Genomic DNA, 16,074 nt, shown 5'->3' with positions numbered 1-16,074 from the left:
AGCACAAGAAAATACATACTGGATAAAAGCTTGTTATATGTGAGGTTTGTGGGAAATGTCTTCGGTACCCGTCACTCCTCATTACACATAGGGAAATTAAGAGTGGAAGAAACCTCATAAATGTTGGTGTTTGGTAACGCCATCACTCAATCCTCAGCCCTGACTCTGCATGTGAAAAATCATTCTGGAGAGAAGCATTATATATGTCGGGGGTGTGTGAAGGCCTTTACTTGATCCGCAAAGCTTACAGTACATAGAAGAATTCACACTGGGGAGAAACTATATACATGTGCAGAATGCGGGGAGACCTTTGTTTACATCTCCACCCACTTACTACATCCTCCGATACTGCTCGTATCAAAAGGCTTACACAACAAAACTTTATGAATGTAAAGAATGTGGGAAGACCTTCTTCTTTCCCTCTGATCTTTGGAAACATGGTCAAATTCATATTGAATGACTAATAAACATTTACAGTGTCAGAACAGGACCTCTCAGTAGAACCTCTTTTGTTTTGCCAAGGGAGTGGGGAGTGCAGAAAGTGTACTTCGTGGCTGCCACAAAAGTGCCACAAGCACAATGTTTTGAACATCTCAAGTCTATGGAATCCCCCAAACTCTGGCAGGGAGTAAGAGATTGTTTGGGGTCCTTCCAAATGTGCAACAGGTTGGGTGTTTGCCTTGCACGTGGTCGACACGGGTTTGATAGCCAGCATCCCCTATGGTCACCTGAGCACCGCCACAAGTAATCCCTGAGTATCGAGCCAGCGGTAACCCCTGTGCAACATCCCGTGTGATGACAAAAAGCAAAAAACTGTATAGAGGGGGAAGATGTGTGAGGATGACCATGATGGGAAAAAGGGTCAGATAAAGGAGACAGAACTCTGAGAAATCTCTTGGCTTCCCCTGGCCAACCTGGGTTCCATCCCCCACACCATAGAAAGCCTTGCCCTCCCCACAGCTTTAGTTCTGCTTTGGCCACTCCCAAATAAATCCAGGGCACTGGTGTGGCAGTGTTGGGGGCTGCAGAGTTGGGCAAGGATCAGGGGTCTCTCTGCAGAGAGCTTGGAGAGTCCTGGGGAGCTTCAGTAGGTTCTGGAAGGGGGAGAGGGCCAGGGTGAACATTCCTGAGAGAAAGGACCCTGGGCAGGGACGAATATATTCCATAGCGCCGTCTTGTGGTGACGGAGGGGATGAGGTGCATCCCGGGTTTACAGGGAAGATTTCCAGAGCTGGGTTTTGCTTCAATGATTAACAATCAAGGCTCATGCAATAGAGCAGGAGGAAAGTGGGTAGAAAAGCTCTCCCCTTGCAGCAGTTAAACTGGGTCCAAACCCAGGCACCCCCTTATAGTTCCGTGAACACCTACAGGGGTAATTAAGGAAAGAATATCCAGGAGTCACCCCAGAACATTGCCGGGTGTGGCCCCCAACCATAATCTATCAAACGAAAACCATAACCTCAGTTTCTTTGTCAGCGGATTCCTTCACCTCAGGCCCGGAGTAACAACGAGCTGAATCTTGCTTCGACCACACCAGCTACACATAGAACAGAGAAATGACTTTTATTGAAATGGAGGGTGATGAGGTATGGGGGTGACCAAGAGAGGAAACCTTTCAGATGGTGATCTTCGAGATAGAAGATGGGGGGGAGGCAATGCTTTGTGCTCAACACAGGTCAATTCCCGGCATTATGTAGGGTTCTTGAGTGCCCGCAGTAGGTCTGTTGTGGCCACCGACCCCTCTCCCCAATAAAGAACCCAGTGTCACTTGCCCAGATAGTCAGTATGGTGGGTGGGGAGGGAACGAAGATCATGTTTTTTTATGTGGCTTCAAACCCCACTAGGAATAGCAAATTCTGGATACCTAATTAAGAAACCAGAGACTCTTGTGGGGTCAGAGAGTGTGTGGGTGGGGCTGTGGAGGGCGGCAAGCATCTGTTTCGGGGGGAGGGGCACACAGTAATGCTCAGGGGTTGGTCCCGCCAATTGTTAGATAGTTCTGTTGGCGTACAGGGGTCTATATGGGGTGCAAGAGCTCCAAACCGATGCAAGGCCCTACCCACTGTTATCCCACTATGGTCCCAGGCTGCGTGTTCGATTCTTAATGAGCCCCAGCATTGAAGCAAATCCGATGGCTGGAAATCTTAAGGGTGGGGATCTCGGGCAATGGGAGTTCCGCTTAACTGCCACGAGATGCCGCTGTGGGGCGGTTCCACAGCGTAAAAATTTCCACCCTTGTGTTAACTTCCATGTTAGGTGTGGTGTAATTAAGGATTAAGCATGCAGCCTGGGGCATGCAGCAGTAGCAGAGCCCTTAGGGCACTTTTCTTGTGTTCTGCAGACTTGGATACCTTTGCCGGTATCCCATAAGAACCCCTAATTATGCCAAGAGTGATTCCTGAGTACAGAACCAGTTGTCACCCCTGAGCAACATCAGCTGTGACTCCCAAAATATAAAAAAGGAAAGAAATCAGAGCATCCTCAATCTGATGTTGGCAGATTCCTTCAGATGGAACCTTAGTGGGGTACCGAGATGAATCTTGATTCAAAATTCCTCATTCTCACAGAATGGGAGGAGAACACCGTCAAAAATTTAGGGTGTCAGGTTGTGGGGTACACAATAACAGGAAACTTTTATGAAGTAGTTCAGCCAGAGAATAAACAGAGGGGTGTTAGAACTTGACTTGCTCAGAGAGAGAACATAATATTTTTATTTAAAATTTTCTTTTCTTTTTGGGTCACACACGGTGATGCACAGGGGTTACTCCTGGCTCTGCACTCAGGAGTACTCCTTACGGTGCTCAGGGGACCATATAGGATGCAGGGAATTGAATGCGGGTCGGGTGCATGCAAGGCAAATGCCCTGCCTGCTATGCTATCTCTCCATCCCTTTATTTAATTTTTTTAAACAATGGAAACTTGCCTTCATTGTGGCAAATGAGCTTCAATTCTAGGCATTTCTAATGTTCTCCAGAACCTCGTGGGCCCACATCAAACCCCCATAAAAATTTAACAATCCTAAGAAACTCACTTTCCTGTGCCCCACCCACTCCCTAACTGCTTGTTTTACCAGGATCAACCCTGCTGCAGTTTTCCTGATGGCCTTGTGTGTGAGAGCATTGACCACATTTGACTGGCCAGTAAAGCATCAGGGGACTTCCTATCTGAGCTCCCACACTGACCAGTTACTCTAGCAGCTGCCTCTCCACTCCCTTATTCAAATCCATCCCCCTCCCGCCACTGATTCACCTGGGTGGGGTTAATTCTTCTCTACACATCTGGTGTCTGGCCCTTTAAGGCTTCTTGTAACACCGGAAGTGACATCACAGCGGGGCCTTCCTGGTGCTTCTCTTCCTGGAAACGGGTCACAGAGTCCTTGTTCACGTGGGTGAAGGACCAAGTAGGTGCCCAGTGCGAAAGGGGACTCTGAAGGCCAATTTTGTCTTGCTGCAGGTCGGGGGTGGCCTCCCGTGAGTACTCTGAGCATCCTCGTCTCCGCGCTGTGAGCCGCGGGACCACGCCAGCACAAGGGGCCTATTGCGCCTGTTTTTCTTGTGTTCCCCGATATCCAGGCAGTTCCTGAGGTATGATGGAGTCCTGCGTGGGGCGGAGCTTTGGGAGGTTCATAGGGGGCTGTAGTGAGATGCGGGGGTCACAGGTGTGATTACGTGATCCTGGGGAGCTAGTGTGGCCACGGTCGCCTTCAGCTCTGCTTTGGGGCAGCCGCGGGTGGGCGGGGGGCTGAGCGCGGGGGCTGCGGGACTTGGGGTGCAGGAGCTGCCAAGGGCGGGGCCTTAGCCTTCCCGAACCTTCCAGCTGACCCATGTTGGGTCCTTGACCCAGTTTCGCTGCTGTAGTATCTCCAGATTCACTTTGAGGCGCTGAGCCGCAGCCCCCCTAAAGGCAAGAGACCTTGTTGCCGTCCAGCTTTTTCATCGGCTGCCCTCGTAGGTCAGGCCCGGACGGTGGATCTGCAGGTGTCTGGGTTTGCCAATGATAATTTCCTTTTGGGGCTATTTTCGGTGTGTGGAATAGGGGGCTCTGCATTCCCGGAGATACCCTGAGGGCTTACTCTGGCTCTGGCTTCAGATATTATTCCTGGCAGTGCTCTGGGGGCCTTGGGGATGCAGAGGATTGATTAGTGTCAGCAACACAAGCATCCTAACAGGTTTACTGTATGTTGGAATAGGAATATCTGCCTCCTGACATCACGTTGCAAAGTCCTACCCAGATCGCTGGTTATCGAGGTGAGTACAGGGGATAAAGGGTGTGTGTGTGTGCATGCCCTTGTGTGTGTTCATGTACTACTGGTAAAAGTGTATGTCTGTAGAAAGTTTGCTTATTTATTTATTTATTTTGCTTTTTGGGTCTCACCCAGCCGATGCTCAGGGGTTACTACTGACTCTATACACAGGAATCACTCCTGGCAAAGCTTGGGGGACGTGTGGGATGCTGGGAATTAAATCCGGGTTGGCCGCTTGCAAGGCAAACACCCTACCCACTGTGCTATTGCTACAGCCCCAGTAGAAAGTTTTTAAAAAAATTTATTTGCTTTTTTGGTTCACCTTACACGCGGCCAACATGGCCGACCCGAGTTCGATTCCTCCGCCCCTCTCGGAGAGCCCGGCGAGCTACCGAGAGTATTCGATATGCCAGACACAGTAACAGCAAAGTCTCCAATGGAGACGTTACTGGGCCCGCTCGAGCAAATCGACGATCAACGGGAGGGCCTTTACTTTTACCTTTACTTTTGGTTCACACCCGGTGATGCAACGGGTTACTCCTGGTTCTGTCTCAAGAATTGCTCCTGTGGTGCTCAGGGGAAGCTAAGAGATGCTGGGAATCGAACCCAGGTTGGCCACTTTGCAAAGCAAACTGCCCTACCCCACTGTTCGACCACTCCAGCTCCTGTTTTTTCTTTTTTTTTAAGAAGACAGGGGCTCCCCCATACAATCATAGCCCAAATGGTGGCTCTCTCACGGGGCCAGAAGGGGGCGCTGATGCATGGGATTTCCTGGCCTCAGAGTCCTTCCTGGCTGGGCCTGGGAGAACCTTCTGTGGGATCCGGGAGGAGTCCCCAGATCAAGGCAGGGCCGACTTTTCTCACTTGTAGCCAAGCCCAGAACTTGTGTCGCAAAAGGCAGCACAGATGCCAATGCATTTTGCTTCTCCTGGGGAGACAGAAGCATTAGGCAGTGTCCCCCAAGCGGTTCTGTGAATCAGTGCCCGAGGGTGTGGCTGGTCAGAACTTGGTAATTTTGCTCCTGTCCAGTGGTCACAATTCTGACTTCTCCTCCAGGTCTCTGATCCTCAGAAAAAACAGAGGCAGGAGAAGATGGTGAGGTGCCATCGGACACACCGACGCCAGGTAGGAGTGACAAAATGAGGTGATGCTGTGACAGGAGCGTCAGGCTTCCAGGGCTGTCTGTCTCTAACTTGCTTCAGGAAGATCCTGCCGCCTTGTTGGAGCGCCCGGCTCTCTACTATCTGAGGCCACGTGTGTTAGTTTCATTGTATTTGCCTTTTGGATCACAAGAGCTCAAGGATTACTGGTGCTCAGGGATGACTCCTGACATGTCTCAGGGACCATATGGGGTGCTGGGCATCAAAGGCTGGTGTCTGGGTATTTTGTTTTGTTTTCAGAGCCACACGCAGTTATTCTGGGGATTATACTCTTGGCTCTGCACTCTGGCATTGTACCTGGCACTGCTTAGGGGACCCTATGGAATGGTGGGGATCACCAGCACTACCCACTATCCCCATCCCACTGTCCTGTTACACAGTCATGCTGCTTTGTTTCTTTTCATATTTATTTTTGCGCCACAGGGGAGATGCTCAGGGCTTCCTCTTGGCTCTGTGCCTGATGTGCATCATGGGTCCCCGGGTGCGCTGGACCTGTTTGTGCCCTGGCAGCTACAGTAACTCGGGCCCCGGGATATGTGTTTCCACTATTTTGTCCTTCTAGCTCTGGAGAGCTTCTACTGCTCTATCACACAGTCCAGCATTCATTGGCTCCTCGGTTTGCGGTTCTGGGCATGTGCTGGTCCTAGGGAGACAGAGCAAAAGATCTCTGGGGCCATCAGAGCTGTTGGGCTTAAGACACTTTGAGAGGCATTTGGAGTGGCCCTGAACCATGATCATAGTTCAACAGGCACATATGTACATGCACAGCTTTCAGTCGGTGGCTGGACATTGAGTGTCCCCTTCTCCCTAGAACATGGGCTGTGGGATGCAGGGAGTGTATGTTTAGTGTTTTGAGCTGAAAGCAGGGTCACTCATTTGTGTCCCACTGATTGTGTGCTCAGCACTGCACTCTCTGCAGTGCTCATAGTAGCAGTGGTGGAATTCCCTGGGGTCAGAAGCTAGACCACCACCTTCAGGAATCTTCTAGTAGAACATCCTCACTTTTTATAGACGCAGCTGTCTTAGAGAGAAGTTGGGACCCATCTGCCAGGAGTTCAGGTGGAGACTGGTTCTTCCCGAGGGGACAGACCCTGAGCCCCTCTAGGGCCTGGGGGTCCTGGCTTCACAGCCCAGGGAACATGGTGGGGACAGACCCTGACTCCTGCCCCTCTTTGTATGTCGACTCAGGACACGGTGACCTTCTCCGACTTGGCTGTGAGCTTCACCCCAGAGGAGTGGACATGCCTGTATACCTCTCAGAGAAAGCTCTACAGGGACGTGATGCTGGAGACCTATGAGCACCTGTCGACCATTGGTGAGAGCAGTGTGGGGCCGACCTTGTCTGGACAGACCGGTGTGGGCTCCCTGTGCTGGGCCGTGACTGTGTGTCCAACAGTAGCTGTGAATGTCCTGCTGAGGACAGCCATGCAGTAGCTGTTCCTCTAGTTCCTTCCCTGTTTTTTTTTTTTGTTGTTGTTGTTGGTGCTCACCTGGCAATGCTCAGGGCTTACTCTAAGCTCTGTCCATAGGAATCACTCTTTGTGGCTTTTAATGAATGTGGAGTGTTGGGGATTGACCCAGGTTAGCCCCGTGGATAGCAAGCTCCCCACATGTTGTACCATTGCTCAGGTCTCTCTAAAATGTTCCTGGTTCCTGCCAATGCTGAGTTCTCTGATTATTTCTTGTACTACACATAATTTCTATGTATTTTGGTTTTGCTTTTATTTGGGGCATAACTTGAATATTCTTGTCTCTGTGCTGAGGGATCACTCCTGGGTGTGCTCAGGGGCCATGGGGTGCTGAGGATTGAACATGCTTGTCAGGCACAAAGGTTGCTGTCTTAATCCTGGTACTATTGCACCTGCCCCACAACTTCAGTTAATTTATTTTTGTTTATTTTGGTTTAGTTTAGTTTTATTTTTTTTTCATTTTTATTAGTGAAACACCATGAGGTACTTTTGTATACTTATACATTTTTGTACTTGGGTTTCAGTAATACAGTGATCAATTACACATCCCTCCACCAGTGCCCATTCTCCACCACCACTAATCCCAGTATCCCTCCCACCACTCATCTCCCCATTCCACCCTGCCTCTGTGGCAGGGCATTCCCTTTTATTTTGTTTTGCTTTGGTTTGGGGTTATACTTACAAACACTTAGGGATTATTTCTGGCTGAGTATTCAGTTATTCATCCTGGTTGTGGTCCGGGGCATTGTGTGCTGCTGGGGACCAATACTGTACATGTGTGCAGTGTCTGTGTCCTGCCTGCTGAAATATCGCACCCAACACAGTTTATTTATTTCTTAGGGCCTCACCCCATAAGATGCTGCTCTATTTCAGTGCTCGTGGTCACTTGCAGTGGTTCTCTGTTCATCAGGACTCAGGGTTTGCCTCTGAACTATACAGTCAGGGATCAAGCAGATGACTTGAGAGACCCTACTGAATGTCAGGATCGAACTTTTTTTGACCTTGAGCAAGGCCAGTGCCTGACCTTCTGTGCTGTCTGTCTGCATCCTTTTATCTTTATTTTTATAACCAATTTGGGGCTTTGGTCGTCTTTGGCCATCTTTGGATTTGTTAAGCTTTGGGGTTTACTGCACTCAGGCATCAGTTCACGCAGGCTCAGTACATTGCATGTGATGCTGAGCCTTGAGTGACAGTACAGTGGGCACGGTGCTTGTCTGGCCAGATCTGGACATGCATTATAGCCTTACCATCCCATGAGATGCTCAAGCACCACGAAAGGTGATTTCTGAGTACACAGTCAGGGAGAAGCCTTGAGCATCCCCAGGTGAAGATCCCAAACTAGAGAAAAAAAGACTAGGTGCTGTGCTGTGATCAAACCCCCGTTGGGGGGAGAAACCTGTTGGCCCTTTGCAATGCCAGGGCTATACTACTTGTGATGTTTTCTGGGGCCCCATATTCTCTTAAATTAAGACCTGAATCTTAGCTCTTGGATAACTCCAAATCTGGAGCATTTTAGAAGTACAGATTCTGTTCATGCCATTCCCGTAATTGACTCCATTTTTATAGGGAGACATGGGGTTTACTTGTCATGTTTTCCTTGTCACGTATCCATGCTCCGTCTCTGAGAGGTTCAGGGCATTCTGGGGTGAAGCCTGCAGTGATCTCCTGGCTGGACGGAGAAACCCTGAGGTCGGGGAGGAGAGTCATGCGTGCAGGTGAGTGTCTGAGAACCCTCCCTGGCTCAGGCCCTCGGCAGTGTGTGGGTGCCCTGAGCACATATGAAACGAGCTGCTGACCCTGGTATCCTTGGGTTCTTGGATCTTGGCATCTGTGTTCTATTCACGCTGCTCTTCGCTCCCACAGATTGTCTGTCATGGAATAATCTTGCACTTTAATTTCTTGGCTTTGACATTATTTTTCATCTTCTGCCAAAATTTCCATGAAATTCTCACTTCTTGGTCCCCCTGTCTTTTCCTTACCAGCCTTTTTGTACAGCCTATAATGTTGCTATACTTTCAAAAAATTTTCCTCTTTTGTTTAGTTAATAAGTGAGGCCATAATAAAGCTATTTTGGCTCTGAGTGATACTAACGCAGGAAATGCGCTTGTCCTGCACACTGTCCACCTGGTTCAATAACCAGCATCCCGAATAGTTCCCTGAACATCACTGCGTATGTTCAACAAACAAGAAAAAATGTCTTGTAGGATTGCCAAGCTTTTCACAGCAATCCTCCCCAGGGACCTTCCCTATTCTGTTGGATCTTTTGGACTGTGAGGACCATAGAGATGTCCTCAAGTTGTACTGCCTGGTTAAGCATGTTTCATTCAATAATTCTTATATTGTATATTGTGTTTCGTTTCAGAACTCAAAGCATGGCTTCAGGATTTGGGAACTCAGTCAGTGAGTATGAGTGAGCCGGTAAGATTTGCAAGTCTGTAATCAATATTATAGTGCTAATGGGAAATGTCAGTGGATCAGCATGTTATTTTTAAAGTGCAGTTCGGGAATGGCCAGAAGGAAATTCAGGGTATGATGCTTGAGTTCGAGGACCCTTATCTTCACTGGGTGATGACATCTCTGCTCAAAACCCAAGGAAAATTGTAATATGTTTCATGTAAATGCCGTGCTTTTTCATTTGATTGAAAGTATCTACAAATGGTAATCGTGAAAGGACTTGGTCTTTTAAACTGGTCCATCCACATTTCTCCATGTGTTTTACAGAGACCTACCAGGAATAATCCCTGACACTGCATGGTGCACCCCCTCACCCAAATGAAAACAAACTACAGAACAGAAAAAGTCATTGATCCTGAAAAGAATCTGCCTGTGGTGAGATGTTTTCAATGTCCCCTGTGGTCAGTCTCAGCAGTGTGGGATGCAGCATTTCTTCACAAATGCTTTCCGGGCTCTGCTCTACAGTGAGATAGAACTGAACCCAGAGTTTAGTGTGTTTTATTTTTCTTTTGAATCCGGTGGATCAGTTTTCTGTGGAGGGAGTTATTCCTGCCTGTTCATTGAGTTGAAAAAATATTTAACAAATTAATGGCCTCTCATTCATCAATTTTCTATGTTTGTCTTACAGAAACATTAGGTTAGTCCATGGTAATGCCATCCACCTGACAGGAATTGCATTGGTGTGGTGCAAATGTTAGAAACAATTCTGCAGGTATCAATTTCATTTAACATGGAGACTCTTAAGGCATAGAACAATAATTGGAATCCTCTGCTGTTCTATAGTGAAGCAGCCAGCCCGAGTGGAATTTCTCTGAGCCTTCACACTGTGAAAAAGTCTCGAGTGTGCATTTGTGCCCTCAGCCACATGGGAATGCTAAGGCAGGCAAGATAGCCTCTGAGGATGTTGAGAATGGAGAGAGCAACCTCACTCTGAAGAATCCCTCCCCGGGGAAAAGGTTCACACAGTCTGTTGTTCTCGGTCCACAGACACAAACCTCAACATTGGGGCAGTCCCTAGAATGTGGGAGAGGAGCACTGTTTATAGTGAGTCCTTCACACCGAAAGGCCCACAAGCAAAGTCACCATGGATTAATGCTGTCCAAGAGTAAGGAATGTGGGGGAGCTTCCCCGTGTTCCCAGGACCATGATGTTCCCTTTGAAACCCATAGTGGACAGAATACTCAGGAGTGTCGGCGGCAAGGGCATGGTTTGAATCCAGCGTCACCCCTTTGTGATGACATGAACATCCACACAGGAGGGAAACCACATACATGTAAGGACTGTGCGAAGGCCTTCACTGGACCTTCAGACCTCTTAAGACATTGTAGAATTCATACTGGAGAGAAAGCATATCTGTGTGAGCAATGTGGGAAGCTCTTTTCTTACTCTTCACACTTTTCTATACACAGGAAAATTCATAATGGAGAGAAATGTCATAAATATAAGGCACATGGAAAGGCCTTCACTCAATCCTCAATGCTTACTCATACTGAAGAGAGGCCTTATATATATAAGGAATGCGCGAAGGCCTTTACTTATTCCTCAAACCTTACTCGCAATATAAAAATTCACAAAGGAGAAAACCCTTATGGATGTAAGGTATGTGGGAAAGCCTTTTGGTATCCCTCACAACTTACTTGTCATATGAGAAAACACACTGGAGAGAAGCCTTATGGCTGTAAGGTATGTTTAAAGGCCTTTTTGCATCCACAAGCCTTACTAGGCATATGAGAAGTCACAATGGAGAGAGACCTTAGGTTTGTAAGCAATGTGGGAAGGCCTTTCTTTATTTCTCAAGCCTTACTCATCATATGAAAATTCACACTGCAGAGAAGGCTTATGGATGTAAGGTATGTGGGAAGGCCTTTGTTGAATCCTCAAGTCTTATTCGGCATATGAAAAAGCATACTGGAGAGAGACCTTATGTTTGTAAGGAGTGTGGGAAGGCCTTTGTTTGTTCCTCAACCCTTACTGGTCATGTGAGAATTCACACTGGAGAGAAACCTTTTGTTTGTAAGGAATGTGGAAAGGCCTTCCATCAGGCCTCCGGCCTAAATGTACATAGGGCAGTTCACACTGGTGTGAAATCTTATATATATCAAGAATGTGGGAAGGCCTTTCTGTTTATTTCTGGTCTTAGGAAACATCAGAAAATTCATATTACATAAGTCAATGCCCTAATAACAATTTTTAATGTCAAAACAGCCCCCTTTTGGTAAAGTCTGTTTTCTTTGTACCATGGGATGCTGTGCTACAAAAGTGCAGCTAGGAAAGAAATAATCCTTTAGTGTGTACCAAACATTTTGTGATGTCAGTTTATAAGGGAAAGTCTATGCAAAGGTTCTGGCATTTAAACTTGATGTGTATGTTAACATGTACTTTTTGGATTTTCTGGTGAAAGCCAGAAGGAATGTGAATTAAAAGGCAAAAAATCCCCTGTGCTCAGGGCTGTCGATACTCACCACTATCTCATTCTTTATAGTGACTCTGGCTTGACTTTCTTTTTGCTTTTTTGGTTTAAACCCAGCGATGCTCAGGGATCACTCCTGCCTCTACAATTGGTAATTACTCCTCGTGGTTTCTCGGTACCATATGGGATGGCAGGGGTTGAATCTGGGCTGGCCCCATGCAAGGGAACAGCCCTCCCCCTGGACTATCGCTCCAGCCCCTGTGACTTGGCTTTGAGGCACTTGGTTTGGGGGATTATAGCAGAAAAACAGCCACATCTTCGTTCTTCAGGGCCTCCTGATTCATGTTCTTTGGAGCCACACCCAGCTGAGTCCTACTCCTCGCTCTCAGCTCAGTCATCCCTACCTGGGGGACTCAGGATCATTATGGGTCACTGTGGTTGGAATCCAGGTGGGCTGTGTGTGACCAGCTCCTTCCCCCATGCCATCTCTGCCTCCCATGTGTTCATCAGATACTGGCTAGCATTGTGTAAGTATAAAGAATAAATGTTTCAGAAAGTGTTATCTTAGTTAAATGGCCCTGGCAAGGTTCTTTAATGAAGTGCCGTGAAAACAGTTTGTTTTTAAATGTTGAACTTTATTCCCATCTTTTTGGGTCATATCTTGAAATACTCAGAGATTACTGTTTTTAGAAAGACATATGAAAGGATGAAAGAGGCTCCTTGCATCAAATGTCTGACAAATGCCGGGAATATGGGTCAGCTCCCCACATCCCAGCAGGCCGTTCCATTTATCTATGATTACTCACAAGGTTGGTCACATTCCTGGATCCCCCCACCAAGTTTAATAATATTACAGAAAAAATTTAAGTGTTGTATTTAGAATTAGCAAAGACCCCTCAGTGTAGTAGATACCAGAATGATAAAAAGGATACAGATCTGCTTAAAGGACAAAAAAGGCTTTAAGGTGCCCAAAATGGCTTGCTGCCCATTAGCCTCCATTTTTAGGGTCGGAATATATAATGATGTTGGTGCAGCCTGGCAGTGCTCAGGGCCTACTCCTGGCTTTGCAATTCAATGGTGCTCAGGGGACCATTTGGAATTATGAGGGTTGAACCCAAATTGACCACATGCAAGGCAAGCGCCCAAGCCACTGTACTAACCTCTTGCCCCATAGTCTAGATTTAAAATTGTGCTTCTGAAACGGTTTTTCTTGTAGGCAAGAGTCCACTGGTTTGGTGTTTTCAAGGGGTAGTGTGTTGACCAGACAGTGCACTCTGATGTTCTTACCAGCCTCTCCTCCTTTTCCAGTGTCTGTCCAGCTCTCTGGGCTGTTTCTAGGCCAGTTCCTCTCTGCATCTCCAGGGCTGGCTTTGCAGTAACTGCTTCCACCCCATCTTAATTACTTCCCCAAGAAACTCAGCAACCTTCCTGTTTTACCTTGAATCATCTCAGCTGCTTTTTTCTTGATGGACTGTGTGTGAGAGCATTGAGTCATTGTTTGACTGAGGAGTACAGAATCTGGGGTCTTCTTATCCCAACCCTCCCACTGTGTGACCCACAACTCTCCACAGCCACCTCTGCACAGCTTTATCCAGTCCATCCCCCTAGATCACAGATTCATCTGGGTGGGCAAAAGGGTCTGTGCATCTGGAACAGGGCCCTTTAAGGCTCAGGTTCTGGCAGCAGTGGAAGTGGCGTCCCAGGTCAGGAACCTTCAGATATTTTTTCTCTTCCCATTGTGTTTGCCTAATCAGGCAGCCATTGGTCTGGTGGTAGAGGAGGAAATGGTGGTCCTTTGTGGAAGGGGGACTGTGAAGACCTATTTTTTGTAAGGACGTGTGTGGCGGTCCGTGAGCGCCCAGTGCCTCCTGTTCTTCGCACTGTGAGTGCCAGGACCACTCCAGCTTGGTGGGGCCCTTTTGTGCTTGTTTTTCCCTCATTTTTGATATCAGCCATTTCCTGAGGCATGAGTGATGCTTTAGGGGAACCCAGAGGTTTTAGGGGGTTCAGGGGTTGCGGTGTCTGTGGGTGATCATGGGAGTCCCTTTTGGCCACCATCACCTCCAGCTCCATGAATGGTCAGCAGCAGGTGGGCGTGGGGCTAAGCGCAGGGGCTGAGCTCGGGGCCTGCGGGGCCTGCAGAGGGCAGGGCTTGGATGTCCTGACCCTCCCAGGATGGGACTTTGCTCTGCACTGTTTCAGAGCACTTGGCCCTGGCATCACTCACTCGTGTAGAACCTTCAGATTCACTTCAAAGGGCAGGGTTCCAGCCCCCCCTGTTGTTGTTTGTCCTTTGACTGTTGTGAAATGGCAAGACCACATGATGGCTTGATTCCTGCCAGAGGCTGGGTTTTCCAAATGACACTTTTTCAGTATAATTGTTTTGATTTGTCTTGTGTACCACATTCACAGTTGTTCAGGGTCTACTTTTTTTTTTTTTTTTGCTTTTTCGGTCATACCTGGCAATGAAAAGAGATTACTTCTGTCTCTGCAGTCAGGAGTTCCTCCTGGCAGTGCTCACAGGACCCTATGGGTTGCTGGGAATCAAACCTAGGCAGGCCGCATGCAAGGCAAACGCCCTATCTGCTGTGTTATCTCTCCAGCCCCACTCAGGGTTCGGAAACTGCCTCCTGGGTTTTCCTTGTAGATGAGTGTTCACTGCTCGCGTGTTGGCAATCATAGACCATTGAGTGGACAGTGTTCTCTGATGTTCTTACGAGCCTTTGCTCCCGTTCCAGCGTCTCTCCAGCTCTCTGGGCTGCTACTAGGCCAGTTTCTCTCTGCTCTTGTGCTGGCTTCGAGTGACTGCTTTCACCCTACCTTGATGGTTGATTTCCTGGAGAAGCCCATTGTTCCTTGACCACCTGCCCCCTATCTGCCTCTTTTGTTTTGAATGAACCCTCTTTGCTTTTTTCCTTATGGACTGTGTGTGAGAGCATTGGCTCATATTTGCCCAATAGGACTTCTTACCTGTCACTAGCCCTCCACTGTGTGACCGTCCAGTAGAGCAGCTGCCTCCATCCCTTTATGTGAGCCCATCCCCCTTGCGCCACAGATCCACCTGGGTGGGCATAATGGTCTCTCCACATCTGGAGTCTGGCTCTTTAAGACTGCTTGTGGAAGCAGAAGTGACATCACAGGAGGCCCTTCCTGGTGATTCTATTCCTGGAAACTGGGTCAGTGTCATTGTTAACATGGGTACAGGACAGAGTAGGGCCCCTGGGAGAAAGTGGGACTCTGAAGGGCCAACTTTGTGGCAGAATGGGGACAATTTCCTGTGAGTGCCTGACAGTTCCCCGTGTCCACACTGAGCTGCGGGTCCTCGCCAGCTTGGGGATACTTTTGCACTTGTTTTTCACTTGTTTCCTGATACCAGGTGGTTCCTGAGGTGTGGTGGATGTTTGACAGGGTCAAGGGAGGAGGATGTGAGTGAGTGATCCTGGGGGGCTGCTGCGGCCACAATCGCCTCCAGCTATGCGATTGAGCATCGGCGGTTGGCTACGGGGCTGAGCAAGGGGGCTGTGGGCCTTGGGGTGAAGGACCTGCCGAGGGCAGGGGCTTGACCGTTCTGACCTCCTGCTGGCCTACGTTGGGACCTAGGCCCCAGACTCGCTGCTGTAAAATCTCCAGATTCACTTTTGGCAGAGTGGCAGCTCCTGCAATGCCAAGAGACCCTGTTACCGTCTGACCTTTTCAATGGCTTCCCTGGTATGATGGGGCCATTCGGAGCAGTGTATCCGCAGGTTACAGGTGTTTTACTTTCCTTTTGGGTCTATTTTTGGTGTGGGGAATGGAGGGCTCTGCATGCCCGACGATACCCTGAGGGCTTCCTCTGGCTGCTGGCTGAAGTATTCATTCTGGAGTGCTCTGGGGGCCATAGGGATGCTTAGGGATGCAGAGGATTGAGTGGTGTCAACAAGGCAAGCATCTTGCTAGTTTTACTGTCTACCAGAACAGGAATTTCTGCTTCTTCACATCAAGTTGCAAAGCCCTGTCTAGACCCCTGTTTATCTAGGTGAGTACTGGGGGTAAAGGGTGTGTGTGAGTGTGTATGTGTGTGTGTAGAAATTGAGTTATTTTAAGAGGAGAAGGGCTGTCCCCATGATCGAGCCACATTCTGAGCTATGGTTGTGGGAGGTAGCCCTGCTGCTAGCCTGCAAGGTGCGCTGATGCATGTGATCTGGCCTCTGAGTTAGCCTCTGCTGTGCCTATGAGAGCCTTCTGTGGGACCCAGGGAGGAGTCCTCAGGCCAAGGCAGGGCTGAGATTTCTCCTTTGTAACCAAGCCCAGAGCTTGTGTCGTGAAAGGCTAAACAGATGCCAACTGATTTTGATTCTC

Source organism: Sorex fumeus, unplaced genomic scaffold, assembly GCF_029834395.1.
Source record: "Sorex fumeus unplaced genomic scaffold, SorFum_2.1 ptg000019l, whole genome shotgun sequence".
Taxonomy (NCBI): domain Eukaryota; kingdom Metazoa; phylum Chordata; class Mammalia; order Eulipotyphla; family Soricidae; genus Sorex; species Sorex fumeus.
This window is presented reverse-complemented; position numbering follows the sequence as displayed.